Source organism: Dama dama, chromosome 5 (assembly GCF_033118175.1).
Source record: "Dama dama isolate Ldn47 chromosome 5, ASM3311817v1, whole genome shotgun sequence".
Taxonomy (NCBI): domain Eukaryota; kingdom Metazoa; phylum Chordata; class Mammalia; order Artiodactyla; family Cervidae; genus Dama; species Dama dama.
The window spans coordinates 50309504-50329022 of NC_083685.1; the positions used below are offsets into that span (position 1 = coordinate 50309504).

Here is a 19519-nt window from a genome sequence, read left to right on the forward strand (position 1 = left end):
AGCATGCATACAAGGGTATGGAATGACTTCATAGAACCACAATCCTAGTATGTTTTCCACCATCTACTTCCGACTCTGTAAGATAATTGGCTTTAGTTCACATCAAATCCTTTTGAGATATGAATGAAATAAATACCAAGAATATACTCTTACTTTTTCCGTTTCTAACTTTCTTTTTGAAAAATTAAATGTTTTAGGCTTTCTATTATTTTATCCAGCTTAAAAATTCTGTAACTTTATCTTTTGGCTTATTTTCTCCAAGTTTTTCTGCCCAATTTTAATATCATGCTTCATTTTTCTTTTCTTCCTTAGCTCATTTCCTCTACTTCCTTCAGGCTACCACCAGACCATGACTGAGTATGTCAGGGGTCCTAAAGGTGGACCATTTCTGCCAAATATGTCACTCCTTTAATGAGAACTCATTCTCAGAATCTCTCCATCAACTTTCTCAGAGCAGTTCTACAACATGAACTCTTCCTATCTCATCCTGTTTCTCCCTGCTCTTTCTTCATAGATGTCAGACCAGCCAGCATGTTGTAAAGGCTCTTTCTACCACTCTTAAGCCCTTCTCCTTTACTTTAATGGTTATTTACCATAATAAATCTCATTTGTGTCTAATTATATATAAATATCTTCTTCTGAGATGACATGACAGAATTATACTGAGAATAGTCCAAGAAAAGAAGAATAAAAATGGATTTGGGGTCTGGCTCACTTGTTGCCTGGCTGGTAAAGAGAACCCAACCTTCCCTAATGGAAGGGAATACCGCTTTTGGTGTGGTAATCCAGTAATTTGAATGATGGCTATGCGGGGTGGGACTGGGGTTGGGGCAATGCTATAAGGAAAATGGGTTTATTTGGTTATTTCTTAGTTACACTGATGTAATGCAGAGGGAAAATATGGTGGACTATGAAAGTTAATTTGACCATGTATAGTATGGACAGTAAGAGTAAGATTGCTTCATTTTTGCATCCCCTATCTCTCTCTCTCTCTCTCTCTCTCTCACACACACACACACACACACACACACACACACACACACACACACACACACAATGAGCCTAATGGCTAGAAAGCCTCAAAGAATTCTAAAGGCAGCACACTGCACTCTTGGAATTATTGTTTTGGCCCTTATACTTGGAGGCTCAGAAGACTGTTAGGCTTGAGTGGGTTTCTGAAAAAAAGGAAAGAAAAAGAAAAAAGGCTTCACAGCAGGTCCTGGCTGTAATGCAAGCAGCCTGTGGCTTGGATCACAGTATCTGGCAGACTTTATGGAGTTAGAGATTTCAGTGATGAAAAGATACAAGTATTTTCAAGAGTCAATGAGAATCATAATGCAGTTCCTTGAGGCTTGAGTGCAAGGCCATGTGATCTGCATTAGAAAATTATATATTTTTCAAGAAACAGCTCTTGGGATGCTATTGAGCCCTGGTAGAAAATGAAGGCTGTCTATGGTGCCGCAAATGAACATGCATCCAGACATACCCATTATGGCAGGGCTTATCAGACAGGTTCAGTCCCACAGTCCAACAGGGCCAGCGGCAGTTCATTACTAGCTCAGGTTTAAATGGGACATCAAGGATCAATCTGAGAAGGATAAGTGGGCATGAATGAGCAGATAGCAGGTAGCCCAGATCTCCATACCACCCACTCTGACTATATCCATACTCAACCTTCACCTGTACCTGTGACCATATGGACTATACCTATGACTAGCTGAAAAAGAAGAGGAAAATCCTACCTGCTTAATGGGTGGATTATTCTTGTGTGTGGATACAAGCAAAACTAGATGGTGTCTGCATTACAACTATTTTCTGGGAATGAGTTGGAAGACAGAGAACAGGAAAAATCTTCTAGTAGGCAAATCTGCAAGTGATTCACCTGTCATACTTCCACTGGAAGCAGAAGTAGCCCTAGGCAAGACTATATTTAGATCTTTGTACAATGGTAATGATCTGATTAGTTGGTCAAAGTCCTGAAAGGAAAAAACTGTAAAATTGAATGAGGAAGTCTGCCACCGAGACAAGTTGTTTGATGGATGGATATAGGCGCAAAGTGGGAACATTTTTGTATCACGTGTTAACACCTACCAGAGTATAACATTCAGAGAAGAGGTAGAAAAACCAAGGAGAAAAATGACTTAGTCAATAGATATTAGGTAGATTTTGTTAATGGTCAACTGCCAAACTGGCTCAGTGGGCCCCTGTACAGAGCAGACATGGTGTCAGAAGTGGAGACTACACCAAACAATATATTCTCAGGCCAACCTGACCACTGTCCCCTCTGAATTTCCTACCTGCCGGTGAAAGAGATCAAAATAGAGCTCCGAATAAGTTATGAGTTTTCAAGGAAACCAACTGGCCACCTGGTGGAGAGTTGCTTGCGTTGGACCCCTCCTATCTTGGAAGTACAGATCTCATATTCTTACCTGCAGAGCCCCATCCAGCACCACAACTGGGGGCTTGATGGAGTGTGTGATCTCTGAGTGTTGAAACCTGTAGAGGAGTGTTTTTTGTTTTTTTTGTGTGTGTGTTTTTTTCCACATTTTCTTAGCCTCTTTCTTGCAAGCTTTAAAATTCAGCAAATGCTGATAAAATGCAAACAGTAACAACAATATCAAGTTCACTTCCCTGAGCCTACCTCCTCTCTAGATCTTGCCCTGTATTGGCAGCCCTGAACACAGATTTTGTCTGTCCAGCCATTTGGTATCTCCAGTTGTTCTTCTAGATTCTCTGTTGCCTTCCTAGGGCCCTTTGACTGTGTTTTCTTTTCACACAAAGGCAAAGATTGGCAAATGTCCTAAGAAGAAGAGCAACATGAAGGATGATGACTAATTTCTCCATGGTTTCCTTGTCTGTGGAATCTTAGCTTCTCTTGGCATAGTTGTCTTCAGTTCAGTTTAGTTCAGTTGCTCAGTTGTGTCCAACTCTGCGACCCCATGGACCAGAGCACACCAGGCCTCCCTGTCCACCACCAACTCCCAGAGTTTACGGAATGATGTCATCCAACCATCTCATCCTCGGTCGTCCCCATCTCCTGCTTTTAATCTTTCCCAGCATCAGGGTATTTTCAAATGAGTCAGTTCTTTGCATCACGTGGCTAAAGTATTGGAGTTTCAGCTTCAATATCAGTCCTTCCAATGAACATTCAGGACTGATTTCCTTAAGGATGGACTGGTTGGATCTCCTTGCAGTCCAAGAGACTCAAGAGTCTTCTCCAACACCACAGTTCAAAAGCATTAATTCTTTGGCACTCAGCTCTCACATCCATACATGACTACTGGAAAAACCATAGCCTTGACTAGACAGACCTTTGTTGGCAAAGTAATGTCTCTGCTTTTTAATATGTTGTCTAGGTTGGTCATAACTTTCCTTCCAAGGAGTAAGCGTCTTTTAATTTCATGGCTGCAATCATCATTGACAGTGATTTTGGAGCCCAGAAAAATAAAGTCTGCCACTGTTTCCACTGTTTCCCCTTCTATTTGGCATGAAGTGATGGGACCGGATGCCATGATCTTAGTTTTCTGAATGTTGAGCTTTAAGCCAACTTTTTCATTCTCCTTTTTCACTTTCATCAAGAGGCTCTTTAGTTCCTCTTCACTTTCTGCCATAAGGGTGGTGTCATATGCATATCTGAGGTTATTGATATTTCTCCCGGCAATCTTGATTCCAGCTTGTGCTTCCTCCAGCCCAGTGTTTCTCATGATGTACTCTGCGTATAAGTTAAATAAGCAGGGTGACAATATACAGCCATGACGTACTCCTTTCCCTATTTGGAACCAGGTTGTTGTTCCATGTCCAGTTCTAACTGTTGCTTCCTGACCTGCATACAGATTTCTCAAGAGGCAGGTCAGGTGATCTGGTATTCCCATCTCTTTCAGAATCGTCCACAGTTTATTGTGATCCACAGAGTCAAAGGCTTTGGCATAGTCAATAAAGCAGAAGTAGATGTTTTTCTGGAACTCTCTTGCTTTTTTGATGATCCAGTGGATGTTGGCAATTTGATCTCTGGTTCCTCTGCCTTTTCTAAAACCAGCTTGAACATCTGGAAGTTCACGGTTCACGTGTTGCTGAAGCCTGGCTTGGAGAATTTTGAGCATTTCTTTACTAGTGTGTGAGATGAGTGCAATTGTGTGGTAGTTTGAGCATTCTTTGGCATTGCCTTTCTTTGGGATTGGAATGAAAACTGACCTTTTCCAGTCCTGTGGCCACTGCTGTTTTCCAAATTTGCTGGCGTATTGGTATAGCACTTTCATAGCATCATCTTTTAGAATTTGAAATAGCTTAACTGGAATTTGATCCCCTGCACTAGCTTTGTTAGTAGTGATGCTTCCTAAGGCCCACTTGACTTTGCATTCCAGGGTGTCTGTCTCTAGGTGAGTGATCATACCATCATGATTATCTGGGTCATGAAGATCTTTGTGTACAGTTTTTCTGTGTATTTTGCCACCTCTTCTTGATATACTCTGCTTCTGTTGGGTCCATACCATCTCTGTCCTTTATTGTGCCTATCTTTGTATGAAATGTTCCCTTGTTATTTCTAATTTTCTTGAAGAGATCTCTAGTCGTTCCCATTCTGATGTTTTCCTCTATTTCTTTGCACTGATCACTGAAGAAGGCTTTCTTATCTCTCTTTGCTGTTCCTTGGAACTCTGAATTCAAATGGGTATATCTTTTGTTTTCTCCTCTGCTTTTCACTTTTCTTTTCACAGCTATCTGTAAGGCCTCCTCAGACAGCCATTTTGCTTTTTGCATATCTTTTTCTTGAGGATGGTCTCGATCCCTGTCTCCTATGCAATATCACTAACCTCCATCCATAGTTCATCAGGCACTCTTTCTATCAGATCTAGTCCCTTAAGTCTATTTCTCACTTCCACTGTATAATTGTAAGGGATTTGATTTAGGTCACACCTGAATGATCTAGTGGTTTTCCCTACTTTCTGCAATTTAAATCGGAATGGTTGTCTTGGCATCTTCCGAAACTTTTCAAACAGGATATTGTGGTACTTTACTCAGATTTTCTAGGTTTCCACAGGGCTGGACATTTTAGTGCCACAAGATACTTCTTCCTAGCTGGAAGTAGGAGTTATTTTTATAATATACCAATATCAGTATTCAATTATCTACTAAATATTTCTTTTAATCATTATACTTTTATACTTCTGTAAATGGGAAACCAATACCACCTGAAATTAACACAAAGTAATTCGAAAAAATAGTCAGTAATTAACAACTTTCAGCTTATGGCATGTGACAGAAAATAAGTTTTTGAGATACTTTACGTGAATAAATGTTATCTCATTATAGTCTAACACCCTCAAAGGTAGATATGAACATATATGAGTAAAACTGAAGCACAAAGAGGTTGAGAAACTTACCTGGGGTCATCAAGCTAGTAAGTAGTAAAGCCAGCAATTGGATGAGGATTGTCTGCCTTCAAAGTACGAAGACTTAACAGCTATATTTTATTACAATAGTGAAAATATTTCAGTAGTATTAAATTTTAGTTAAATTCTGTCTCATGGTAAGGAAGAACGAAAAGTGTTAGAACAAAGTTCAAGCATGCTGGCAACAAATTGATTTTTCTCCTTCATGAATTAAAGGTTGAAAGAAAATTGATAAAGAAATAGTTACATGATTCAATACTACTTTGTTCTCTGCCTTTCTCCCAGTTAAAACCATCTTATGTATACATTCTGAACTTTGGAAAACACTGTTCTAACCAGTAAGTTTTAGCAAAAATGGTTGTACCATTTGATTTTTCTAAGTAAATAGAGGGATGGGTATGCTTTGTCTAGAATATTACTGTTAAAGTTCTAAAATGTTTTCTCATAAAATTTCTATTAGGAAGCTTCAGATAAATTTATTTTGTGCTGAAAACTATAGAACATTGACTTTACGCTGTAAAAAATCTTTAAGGTTATTTGGTCCAAATGAACAAATTCTGATCTTTGTGGGTTTTGGAATGATGAGGATTGCCAATACAAGAAAATCTAAACAAATAAATTTTAAATGTATCTGAATCATTGTGGCAAACCAGTAAAAGAAAAAAAAAAGAAGTTTTAAAAAAATATATTTATTGTAGTTGAATTCTCTAGGTTGTCTATAGTAATCAAATTAATTAGATAATTTATGAGATTTTCCTAATTTTTTTCAGTGCCCCTTTATCCCCTCAAAAAACTGCTGTAAGACTGTATTGGTTGATGCTGATTAAGAACACCAGTTAGTTAATATTTCTTTATGACAAACATCTGACACATCAATTAGTTTTTTATTCATTTTAAGTGAAAACAAATGATTGAAACTCTTTTGATTTGAAATAAACTTTCTTATCATTTATTTTCTTAATTTCTGCTACTCCAAAAAAAATTCTTTAACCAGACATATCAAGTAACTGTAACTTATCCCTGTTTCTTTTTCACTTAGAGGCACTGTTTTTAACCAGCTGTACACAGAAGGGTTTGAAAAAATTAAAATATCATTGAGTAAGTTTTGGATAAAATGCTGTAGAAGTATCATGTACTTTGCAATCTTGGGGCTGATATTTTGGATTGTTCAGTTAATGGGAAATATCTGACATTTAACTTAATTCCTAAAGTCAGGCCTGCTGTTAAACAAGACAGCAAGATCATTTTTACTTCCTGTTAGAAAAAGGCTGCCTTAATTTTCCAACCTTAAGTAAATATCTCAACAATAATCTCACTTCTGAATTTTAATTTTCAGATACATAGATGATTAAATGATATTAGATACATGGATAGATAAAGCACTGGAGCCTTGCTGTGAGATTGATGCCTAATGGCACAGTGCTTTTTTCCCTCAGGGACAGTGTATTATTTAATGAGAACTGAGTTGAAATCATTAAGTAAAAATAATTGCAGCAAAATCCAGAGTTTGTAAGAGATTTACCTTTCTTTTGTAAGATGAGAGCATGGCAACTGTAAAAAGGAAGGTGGGAAAAAAGATGCATCATCAACTGTCTCACCTATTAGAAAAAAATACAGTTGCCTGTACCTGGGAGATATTGCAGATCTGGTTCCAGACTACCACAGTAGAGGGAGTGTCTCATAACATAAAGTGAGTCACAGTTTTTTTTGTTTGTTTGTTTCCCAGTGCGTGCAAAAGTAATGTTTATATTGTGCCATAGTCTATTGTGTGAAATAGCATTATGTCTAAAACAATGTACATGGCTTAATGAAAAGACACTTTATTACTAAAAAATGCCAACTATCATCTGAGTCTTCAGCTTTGCTTGTGTTAATGGCTGCTGACTAGGGTGGCGTTTGCTGACAGGGTAGCTGCAGCAATTTATTAAAACAAGACAACAGTGAAATTTGCCACATCAATTGACCTTCCTTTTTTACATAGTATTTCTCTCTAGCATGCAATGCTGTTGAGTAGCATTTTATTTACAATAGAACTTATAAAATTGGAGTCAGCCCTCTCAAACCCTGCCACTGTTTTATCAACCAAGTATATATAATATTCTAAATCCCTTGTTTTCATTTCAACAGTCTTCAGAGCATCTTCTTCAGGAGTAGTTGCCATCTCAAGAAACCACTTTCTTTGTTCATCTGCTAAGGTTTTATCATGAGATGGCAGCAATTCAGTCATATCTTCAGGCTCCACTTCTAATTCTCTCGCTGTTCCTACCACATCTGCAGTTACTTCTTCCACTGAAGTCTTGAGCTCCTTCAAGACATCCAGGAGGCTTAGAATCAACTTCTTCCAGACTCCTGTGTACATTGATACTTCGAATTTTTCCATGAATCATGAATGTTCTTAATGGCATCTAGAATACTGAATTCTTCCCAGAGGGTTGTTGATTGACTTTGCCCATCAGAAAATCACTATGTATAGCAACAATTGTCTTAAAAATTTATTTCTTAAATAATAAGACTTGAACGTCAAAACTACTCCTTGATTCATGGGTTGAAGAAAAGATGTTGTGTTAGTTAGCAGGCATGAAAGCAACATTAATCTTATTGTACATCTTTACCAGAGATTTTGAGTAACCAGGTGCACTCTCAGTGAGCAGCTGTATTTGAAGGAAATATATATATTTTTTATCATTAAGTCCTATCAGTGGGCTTAAAATGTTCAGTAGACCATGCAAACAGATTGCTGTCATTTAGGCTTTGTTGCTCTGTGAAATGTGAAACCCCCTCCCGAGGAGAGAAAACATAGCTCCGCCATTTTGAGTAAAACCCCCTCCCGAGGAGAGAAAAGGAAACTTTAAGACAAAGAAACTCAACGAGCCAATCAGGGGAGGACAGGAAGTCCCTCACCTCCCCTTACTCTAACCTACCAATCAGTAGCTAACAAGACACCCTTAGTTGAAGAATTAACCAACCCCCTTAAGCTTCCCGTCCGGCTTCCCCTGCTGCACAGTATGAATTAACCAATCCCCTTAAGCTTCCCTTCCCGCTTCCCCTGCTATACAGTATAAAAAAGATTCACCGCTTTCACTCGGGGCTCCTTCGCCATTGTGTGAAGAGAGTCCCTGCTCGAGCTTGCAATAAAGTTCCTCGCTGTTTTTGCATCGATCCGCGGCTCCTGTGGTGGTTGGTGGGATTCCGCGATCCGGATACAACAGCTCCATTTAAAGAAGACAGGCAGAGTAGGGTTAGCATAATTCTTAAGGATTCTGAGATATTTGGAATGGTAAATGAACAATGAGAAGTCATCAACTTCATGAACCCCTAACAAGAGAGCCAGCCTGTCGTTTGATTTGAAGCCAGGCATTGGCTTCTCTTTAGTTACGAAAGTCCAAGATGAAATCTCCTTCCAATAGGAGTTTCACTTGCATCAAACATCTGTTGTTTAGTGTAGCCACTTTCATTAATTATCTTAGTTAGATCTGGATAATTAGCTGCTACTTCTACATCAGCATTTGCTACTCCACCTTGCTCTTTGATGTTATGGATATGGTCTCTGTTCTTAAATCAGTCTCTACTAGCGTTAAACTTTACTTCTGCAGCTTCATCGCCTCTCTCAGGCTTTGTAGGGTTGAAGAGAGTTAGGGCCTTGCTCTGGATTAGGCTTCGGCTGAAGGAATGTTGTGACTGGTTTGGCCTTCTCTTCTAGCCGCTCACAATTTCTCCATATCAGCAACAAGGCTGTTTCGCCTTATTATTCATGTTATCACTAGAGTAGCACTTTTTTCTTCAAGAACTTTTCCTTTGCACTCACAGCTTTGCTGTTTGGTGCAAGAGGCTTAGCTTTCTTCCTGTGTTGGCTTTAGATATACCTTTCTCACTAAACCTCATCATCTCTAGCTTTTGATTTAAAGCAAGAGACATGTGACTCTTCCTTTCACTTGAACATGTACAATCCTTTGTAGGCTTACTAACTGACATACTTTGAATATTCTTGTGACTCAGGGAATAGGGGGGCTCAAAGAGAGGGAGAGATACAGGGGAATGGTTGGTCAGTGTAGCAGTCAGAATATACACAATATTTATGAATTATGTCTAATATTGGCTCATTTTGTGATGTGCTAAATTAGTTATGATAGTAACATCAAAGGTCACTGATCACAGATCATCATAAAATATATAAAAATAATAATAATGAAAAAGTTTGAAATACCATGAGAATTACCAAAATGTAATTTCAGAGTCATGAAGTGAGCAAATGCTGTTGGGAAAATGGCACTGATAGACTGGCATGAATCAAGGTTGCCACAAACCTTCAATTTGTAAATAGCACAATAGCGATGAAGCACAAGAAAATGAGATAGGCCTGTACATATAGAGATTGAAAACCTGAGACTGATTTCCTTAAAACTACCTCTGCACATATACCAATTGGAAAAATCTCCTGACCCTCCCAAGAGTGTTCATATCCCAGTTTATGATTGTTATTGTATTTTGTATAATTTGTTTATACTTCAAGTGTTTTGAGTCATTTATATAATTCACCTAATTTGAAAATCTTAAACACTGCATCCTAGCATTGGGTATTATTTTTCATTTTGAATTTGAAGTTGACTGTATTTTCAGTTGCCCTGAAAACATCATCAGGTTTAGGACAACATGGAAGACATGTATTTATGTAAGAAACCTATCAGATGTCAGCAGACCCATTCTTCCAGCACATATGGCCATTATTTTCATTGTCTTTTTCAGTTTTAAATATTTCCTTAGTGTAGTTAATATGATATATCAGATACATTCAGATCTGTCTGTAGAATAATAGAATAAGTTATAACCTAGCATCACTCCAAATTTGCTAAATGATTCATTTTATTTCATTTAATAGAACAAGACAAGAGGAGACATAGGCAAGTGGTGTTTTGAATATCACTACACATGTCCAGGAATAGATTTTTAAATGCATAGCAAGCAGCCTTTTATAATTTTTCTTTAAAAATCCCAAGCGAACAGATTTTAATTGGAGTGTTTAATATATAACAGGTTTTTATCTGAAGAGGGCATTCAGTTTGACTCACAATAGGAGGAAAACATTCTGGATCCATGTTCCCACTTGGGATAAGACTCCTGTATTGTTTCTAAAGTCCCAATAGATCTTTGAGAGAGGTTACTAAAAATGGGGTTAAACGGTAATGGAGAAAATAAGAGACAGAAAATTTTTAAAAGCCATGAGCAGCTGAGTCCCAGGTATATGATGTTACAGCTAGGATCACAGTTTTTAACAAAGGAAAAGCTTTCGTGCCATAGAGAATAACAATAGCAATATTCAAAGGCCCCTTAAAATGAAGTAGAATTTTTTTTGACTCTTGTTTTAACAAGGAAATGTTATAGGAATTTAAGAAGTAGAAGTTAAGCTCATTCCCTCAAACAGGTTTCAGGTGTATTGAACCCTATTTCATTGTTGCTGACTAGTTTCAGTTTGGCTTTGAATAATTCATTTCTAGATTTTTTTTTTTTTCTTCAGGAAGCAGACTCGGTAAAGAAGTCTGTCCTCTTCCATTGCTGACTCATTATATTCCTTCTTCCTTCCCACCTGACAAGTACATTTCTAATTGAAATGCATAGTAACATTTGCCTGTTCAGGAAAAGAAATGGAGAAAAATAGTTTATAGTTAATCTTATTTTAGTTTGGCTGCTTACCTTCAAAATTAAATCCTCTTAAAGTCCTGAATAAAGAAAAAAGAATAAGGTCACATTTGTCAAGCAACATACATTGTAGACTTATTTATAGCAAAAAATAGATTATTATTTCTAAAATAAATGCTTTCTATAATAGCACACTTTGTTTTATATCCCAGATGAGTGGGTGAAAGAGCAATGCATTCTGTATAGAATGCTAAGAAAACCACATCAGTCATGCTGTACTATTAAGGAAACTCATATACTTCTTCATTATTTATAATGTGAAAATTGAAAAGTTGGAACAAATTTATGAAAACTCATTGCCAAGTACAGACTTTGGAGTTTTCAGTATTGTTCACAGTTTAATGGAACTGACTGCTCCTATCACTGTGCAGCTTTCCTCTGTTAACTGGCTTCACCATTATAATCATCTTTGCTCTCCAAATAGCCTTTTTCTTTACATGCCTATTTCTGTCCGTGCCACCATCAGCCTTCCAGTGACTGAGTCTCAACTGTTTGTATCGTTTTTAAGCCTTTTCCTTCTTTGCCACCCACATGCATGGAGAAAAATGTTATATATTCCATTTCTATGGTTTCCTTAAGGCATGCCTTCATTTCCATTGGCAGTGCTAGGTGAGTTCAGACATCTGTTAACTTTCACCTTATAAGCTGTGGTCTCCAAGAAAAACCCAGGCTGCTATTTCCTATGTAAGTAAAGTTTTATTGGAGCATAGCCATGCTCATTCATTTCACTTTGTCTGTGACTGCTTTTGCTCTTTACCAACAGAGTTGAGTAGTTGTGACAGAGACGCTGTGACCTGCCTGCCAAGATAAAACTGTTTGCTATCTGGCCTTTCATAGAAAACTTTTGTCATTCCCTGACCTAGAATGTTGTTATATGCATTCTAACTAGTCTACTCATGCCCAGGCTCTTCTAAAGTCAATCCTGTTGGTTGAATCTTTTTAAAATTTAATATTCATGATAATCCCATTTTCACATTCCTCCTAGGTTCATCATCATCATAAAACATATAATTCTGATTCTGAAAAGAAATCCTGTACCTGTACACCACATAAACTGGGGTAGATTTTGTATCCTGGGGATACATAACTTTGCACATCCCAGTCCACACAGAATATCCATCTTCCTTCTGCAATGATACTGTAGGATGTTCAGTTCAGTTCAGTCACTCAGTAATGTCCAACTCTTTGCAACCCCATGGACCACAGCACGCCAGGCTTCCGTGTCCATCACCAACTCCCAGAGTTTACTCAAACTCATGTCCATTGAGTCGGTGATGCCATCCAACCATCTCAAGCTCTGCCTTCCCCTTCTCCTTCCACCTTCAATCTACCCTAGCATCAAGATCTTTTCAAATGAGTCACTTCTTCACATCAGGTGGCCAAAATATTGGAGTTTCAGCTTCAGCATCAGTCCTTCCAAAGAATATTCAGGACTGATTTCCATTAGGATTGACTGGTTGGATCTCCTTTCAGTCCAAGGGATTCTCAAGAGTCTTCTCCAACACCACAGTTCAAAGGCATCAATTCATCAGCACTCATCTTTTGTTATGGTCCAACTCTCACATACACACATGACTACTGGAAAAAACCATAGCCTTGACTAGACAAACCTTTGTTGGTAAAGGAATGTCTCTGCATTTTAATACGCTGACTAGTTTGGTCATAGCTTTTCTTCCAAGGAGTAAGTGTCTTTTAATTTCATGACTGCAGTCACCATCTGCAGTGATTTTGGAGCCCCCCAAAAATAAAGTCTGTCACAGTTTCCATTGTTTTCCCAACTATTTGGCATGAAGTGATGGGACTAGATGCCATGATCTTAGTTTTCTGAATGTTGAGCTTTAAGCCAATTTTTTCACTCTCCTCTTTCACTTTCATCAAGAGGCTCTTTTTCTTCTTCGCTTTCTGCCATAAGGGTCTCATCATCTGCGTATCTAAGGTTATTGATATTTCTCCTGGCAATCTTGATTCCAGCCTGATCTTCCTCCAGCCAGGCATTTCACATAAGGTACTCTGCATATAAGTTAAATAAGCAGGGTGACAATATATACAGCTTTGATGTACTCCTTTCCCGATTTGGAACCAGTCTGTTGTTCCATGTCCAGTTCTAACTATTGCTTCCTGACCTGCATACACATTTCTCAGGAGGCAGGTCAGGTGGTCTGGTATTCCCATCGCTTTAAGAATTTCCCACAGTTTATTGTGACCCATACAGTCAAAGGCTTTGGCATAGTCAACAAAGCAGAAGTAGATGTTTTTCTGGAACTCTCTTGCTCTTTTGATGATCAACAGATGTTGGCAATTTGATCTCTGGTTCCTCTGCCTCTTCTATTACCAGCTTGTATATCTGGAGGGTCATGGTTCACGTACTCGTAAAGCCTGGCTTGGAGAATTTTGAGCATTATTTTGCTTGCATGTGAGATGAGTACAATTGTGCAGTAGGTTGAGCATTCTTTGGCATTGCCTTTCTTTGGGATTGGAATGAAAACTGACCTTTTCCGGTCTTGTGGCCACTTCTGGGTTTTCCAAATTTGCTGGCATATTGAGTATAGCACTTTCACAGCATCATCTTTTAGGGTTTGAAATAGCTTAACTGGAATTCCATCACCTACACGAGCTTCATTTGTAGAGATGCTTCCTAAGGTCCACTTGACTTCTCATTCCAGGATGTCTGGCTCTAGGTGAGTGATGACACCATTGTGGTTGTCTGGGTCATGAAGATCTTTTTTCAACAGTTCTGCTGTTATTCTTGCCACCTCTTCTTAATATCTTCTGCTTCTTTTAAGTCCATACCATTTCTGCCTTTTATTGTGCCCATCTTTGTGTGAAATGTTCCCTTGGTATCTCTAATTTTCTTGAAGAGATCTCTAGTCTTTCCCATTTTGTTATTTTCCTCTATTTCTGTGCATTGATCACTGAGGAAGGCTTTCTTATCTCGCCTTACTATTCTTTGGAACTCTACATTCAAATGGGTATATCTTTCCTTTTCTCCTTTGCCTTTAGCTTCTCTTTTTTTCTCAGCTATTTGTAAGGCCTCCTCAGACAACCATTTTGCCTTTTTGCATTTCTTTTTCTTGAGGATTGTCTTGATCAATGCTTCTTATACAATGTCACGAACCTCTGTCCATAGTTCTTCAGGCACTCTGTCTATCAGATCTAATCCCTTGAATATATTTGACATAAGGCCTTTTTAAAAATAATACCTACTCCAGGGAAATCAGTCCTGAATATTCATTGGAAGGACTGATGCTGAAGCTGAAACTCCAGTACTTTGGCCACCTAATGCAAAGAACTGACTCATTTGAAAAGACCCTGATGCTGGGAAAGATTGAAGACAGGAGGAGAAGGGGACAGAGGATGCAATGGTTTGATGTCATCACCGTCTCAATGGACATGAGTTTGAATAAACTCCAGGAGTTGGCGATGGACAGGGAGGCCTCACGTGCTGTGGTCCATGGGGTCGCAGAGAGTCAGACATGACTGAACAACTGAACTGAACTGAACTGAACTCCAGGGATCTTCCTCCAGTTCATCCAGCCATATATGAAGTTCAAACTTTCCTCAAAGGATTTTCCTTAATCTTCTGTTTGCTATAGTCATTAGTCTTTCACTCTCATTAGATTACAGGCTTATTGAGGAATGGAACTTTGCCTTATGTCTCCTTAATGTGCTATTAGTCATGGTTTGGGTCTTTGCATTTGTTTATTTATTTAATAGACATTTGTTTTGCAACTTATTTTTATTCCAGACACAATGCTAATAAATGAGGATACAAAGAAAAGAAGAGTAGTCTTGGCCCTGAGAGAGTTTACTCTTTATTATTAGATTTTTAGGAGTAAGCAACAAAGTGTAATGAATTTAAAATAAGTATATGCCCAAGAGGAAAATCCTTAAGTCTGATTGAATATAAGGGAAGGAATCTCAATGAACTTGGCAACTGAATTGTTTGGAATAGAGGCTAGCAAAGTACAAAATAACAGGAGCATTTTGAAGAAAAATATATTGTGAAATAGCATAGGGGAAGTTCAGGGGACTATGGATAGTTCTACAGCTCAGTAACTGAACATGTGTTGTGAGTGAAACTATAATGGAAAGAAGAAACAAATCATTAAAGTAGAACCCTGAATGTCTTATTGGGGAGTTTAGTCTTCATGCTGTAGGAAATGATTCAAAATAAGTTTCAAAGAGTATTGGTATTGAAAGATGTTAGTAATTCTTAATAGGAGAAAAAGGAAGACTTGAAACTGACCAGGACCATATGGGACCTTCCTAGGAACAGACCTCTAACCCCATATACCCACCTTTTTTTGTGAAAAACTTTTGCCCCCTAAACCTTCTCTGATTTCCAATGATCAGATTTAATAAGTGAAGTGAGAAAATGCAGATACAAGCAAGACAAAATGATAATGGTTTAGTCATAAAACAAAGTCAAAGACACTCAATCCCTGCTCAAAGTTTATAGACAATATCCTGAGCCACATCCATAAGTTGTTTTGCAGGTACTGAAGTCCCCACCAGGGAGGAAGTTAACTGAATGCTGACCACCAACATTTAGATCCTGGATCATCAGTTGAATTCAACAGGTTGATAATTGAGATTCCCAAAACATGATCCTGTTACCTCACCATTAGCCAATCAGAGATTAAGTATGAGCTGGTCATGCACCCCAAAACCCTCTTTCTAACATGTGTTTAAAAACCCTTTCCTGAGAGCTCATGCTCAAAAGAATCATGAAGTTTTTAATCTTCTGAGCATGAGCCGCCCATTCTCTTTGTTTGGCCTTGTGATAAATGCTGTACTTTTCTTTGTCACAACCTGGTATCAGTAGATTGGTTTTTCTGCATGTACAGCAAGCAGACCCAAAATTGGTTCAGTAACAGACCAGGTCAATTGACCCTGGGAAACACTTGATTAAACAAAAGTAATTAAAGTCATCTCTGCAGGATTTGCACTGTTAACTACCAAGTAAGGGATATATTATGGGGCACATCTCAAATTTATGTTGACTGTGAACTTGATGAAATCCTTTCTTTCAAAACTTCTCCATGGATTGATATAATTTAGAAAGTTCTACACACAACTACTCTATGTAAGAATGACATTTAGTCATTTCCCCAAGGACAATAAGGAGATGCCTTGGCAGAGAAAGAATAGAGACAGGAAAATAAGGTAGGATACTATTGCAACAAGAATGAGAAGGGCAATGACAAAGAATGAGGGGACAAATGCAAGTGATATTTAAATGTAAATAGAAATAAACATAATTGTTAACTATATGTGAGGATGTTTTGAAAAGCATGATTATATTACCTCCTTGCCTAAAACCCACAAGTAGTTTACTGTTCTCACAGAATCTTGATAAGTTCCATTTTATATTCATGTTCTGCTCCTTTATTCTCCTCTTCCTAATCTGTCATCACACTTTCCCAGGCTTCTTTCCCTCTAGTAACTCTGGCCTTCCTTTAGTTTCTCTTACTTTCTAAGTTTTCTCTGATCTGACAGCCTTTATACTTAAAATTCCCTGCCTAGAAGTCTCTCTTTTCCATTCCACAATCAGTAAACTTAAAACTTATGCTTTAGATCTTGGCTCAAGTTTCTCTTTCTCTAAAAAAGCCTTTCCTGATCTCCTCTAATAGGTTGAATGTTTCATTATTTGCTGTCCTGCAATATTGTATCTCTCATTCTAAATTGTTGTTTTGTTTCTTTTTTTTTAATATGAGAAGGCATTTTATTTTAAATATAGTGGTCTAGATTTATAACATAGCTTATTTTCATGGTATTCATGTGAGTATGTGTGAAATTATTTGTTTAACATATGTCTCATCACCTAGAGCGAAATCTCCTGGACAGCAGTGTTACCACTGAACCTTTATTAATACAAAGAGGAGTTGTTGTTACATTAAACAGCTTTATGATACTAATTTAATATAATAAGAAAATAAATGGGAAAGGAAGAAGTCAAAGATAACTCTAAGCTGTAGGACTTGGCTATGAGTACATGGTTATGTTTATTGAGTAGGAAACACAAAAGCACAAGAAATTATGGAAGATGTGATTGTATTTGGCTTTTGATGTAATAGTTTTGCTATCCCTAAGCAATCAGAATGTGAATCTAGAGAAGAGGAGGAAAAGTATGAGTTAGTAGTAAGCGTTTGAATCCCTGATTGTAGTTAATGAGATAACCCAATAAGAGTATGTCTATAAAATGGGAAGCTTTGAGAAATAACTGTATAATGGTAAGACTGTGTAATAGGAATCTCTGAAAGAGATGTGATTGTACTAATGGAGTGGTGGGAAGAAAAACTAGGAAAGAGTATTTAGACACCAGTAGGAGAATGATTTTCAAGTAAAGAGGAAACTTCACTGACAGACAGGAGAATGCTCCAATTGTAAGCAAACTAACTTGTAAGATACATATTTCAAAGGGACATATAGATGGAGATAAACAAGGTTGTATGCAGGGGTAGTACATACTGTTTGGATATAATTAAGATTCTAGAATTTTTCCTCTAAAGAAGAGAAAAAAAATTCAAGTCATTTGTTAATCACTGAGTTTCAAGTGTGAGGATAGGAGGTCATAGATTTAGGAGGTGGCTAGGATATAATGGACTTATAAAATAGTAAGATCAAGCTTTTTATATTGTACTTGTATGAATCTGACTACATTCCTTTGGGTTCCACACATATATATTGAAGTTAATAATAAGTATGTTCAAAGATGTATGGTTTAAATAAAATATAAATTTGTAGTGTTATTTCATAGTTTGGTCTATATTATATAGTTGCATGGACACTAAATCTACCCTAATAAGTTGAAGATTAAGAAAGATAAAAATGCTGGCCTAAGTTTTCCCTAACAATAATATCTTAAAAATTGTATAATATAACAAAAAATACAATTAGAGTACATTCTGAAAATGTACCATAGCCTTTGCAAAAATCTATGTAAAAAGGTCAAAAAGAATTCAGAAAAGCCATTTTATAAATTTCTTTCATCTGCAGTATAAACCAGTATTATAAACAGAGTCCAAATTAAAATTAAATTCTAGATATTTAATTTACTGTAGACATCCAAAAACAGTTTGAATGATTGTTATCATCTAGCCCTATTTAAATCAGTCAATATTATTTATAAATAGCATTGCAATAGGTAAGAAAATAAGACTCAAGAATGTCTGATTCTACTCAGCATTATAACATTTCTGCAATAAAGGGTTTCATCTACTTCAGAGTTATCTATTACACAGTTTTATCTTAATAAATAAATAAATTTATAGAATGTTTTAAAAAGTAGTTCTGCTCTAAAGACATGTTTTTTCAAGTAGCATTTAATCAGTTCTTTCTTAGGTAGTGTTTCTTATGTATTATCCCTGGACTAATTTGAAGAACTTAATCAAAAGTAATTAGAGACATGGAGGATGAGATAAATATATCCCCAGATAATCTATCCTGTCTTCTTTAAACTACTTAATTTCCAATGATAATGCTGTATGCTTTCATATTTGATTTTACTCTAGTATTATTTTAATGCTACTTGACTGTACATAACATTTGAATTTCTTTATTAAAAGGTGGTATATAATACTCAATCATTTAAAAACATATATTAATCTGGTTAAGGTCATGTATAAAGATCTGTCTAAAAGTGAAAGTTTCTTCACACTGTGTTTCCATCATAAAGTGAAATGATTGATATTTCCCTTGAAAGTTAAATGTTAAATTGTGTTGAAAAAATTAACATATGCAGAAAACATTCAGACTGTTTTAAATTCTATTTCCCAAGTTAAATAAAATTTAAGTAATTTCTAAACACTTTTTGAATTCTGTTTCAATGCTTTGTATTTTGTGTGCTCACTCATGTCTGACTCTGTGACCTATAGACTGTAGTCTGCCAGGCTCCTCTGTCCATGGGATTTTCCAGGCAAGAATACTGAAGTGGTTTGCCATTTCCTACTCCAGTGGATCTTCCTAGCCCAGGTATAGGACTTGCATCTCTTGCATTGGCAGGTGGATTCTTTACCTCTGAACAAGTAGAGAAGCCTGCCCTATATTTTACATATTAATATAAATATGAATCTGAGAAAATGTAGTAATTATAACAGATATATGCATATCAAATATATCACAAAGTTTCATCTTTAGTAACGATCTATCATTTTATTTATGATACATCTTTAATCATCATAAATTCTACAGAAGAAAATAAGAAAAAATATACTTCTAATAGCAAAACACACTCTACAAAGATAATTTACTTTCTGGAAGCACTAAAACTTGAATATTTTCTGTGAAGTAACAGAGTGGACATTTTCTATGTATTCTGATTAATCGTGTTAGCCAAAATGGATGAATCATAACTTTATTTGTCAATGTTTTATTGTTCAGATGAACTAGTACTAGTATATTCATTTCAAACTTTTCAGTGGATGATATTCAAACAT

At 36.9% G+C, this 19519-nt stretch overlaps 1 pseudogene; it reads right to left on the bottom strand.

Annotated features, from left to right (window-relative positions):
* Positions 1-9359, bottom strand: part of LOC133055536 (tigger transposable element-derived protein 1-like) — a 31811-nt pseudogene extending 22452 nt beyond the window's left edge.
* Positions 9360-19519: the final 10160 nt, after the last annotated feature.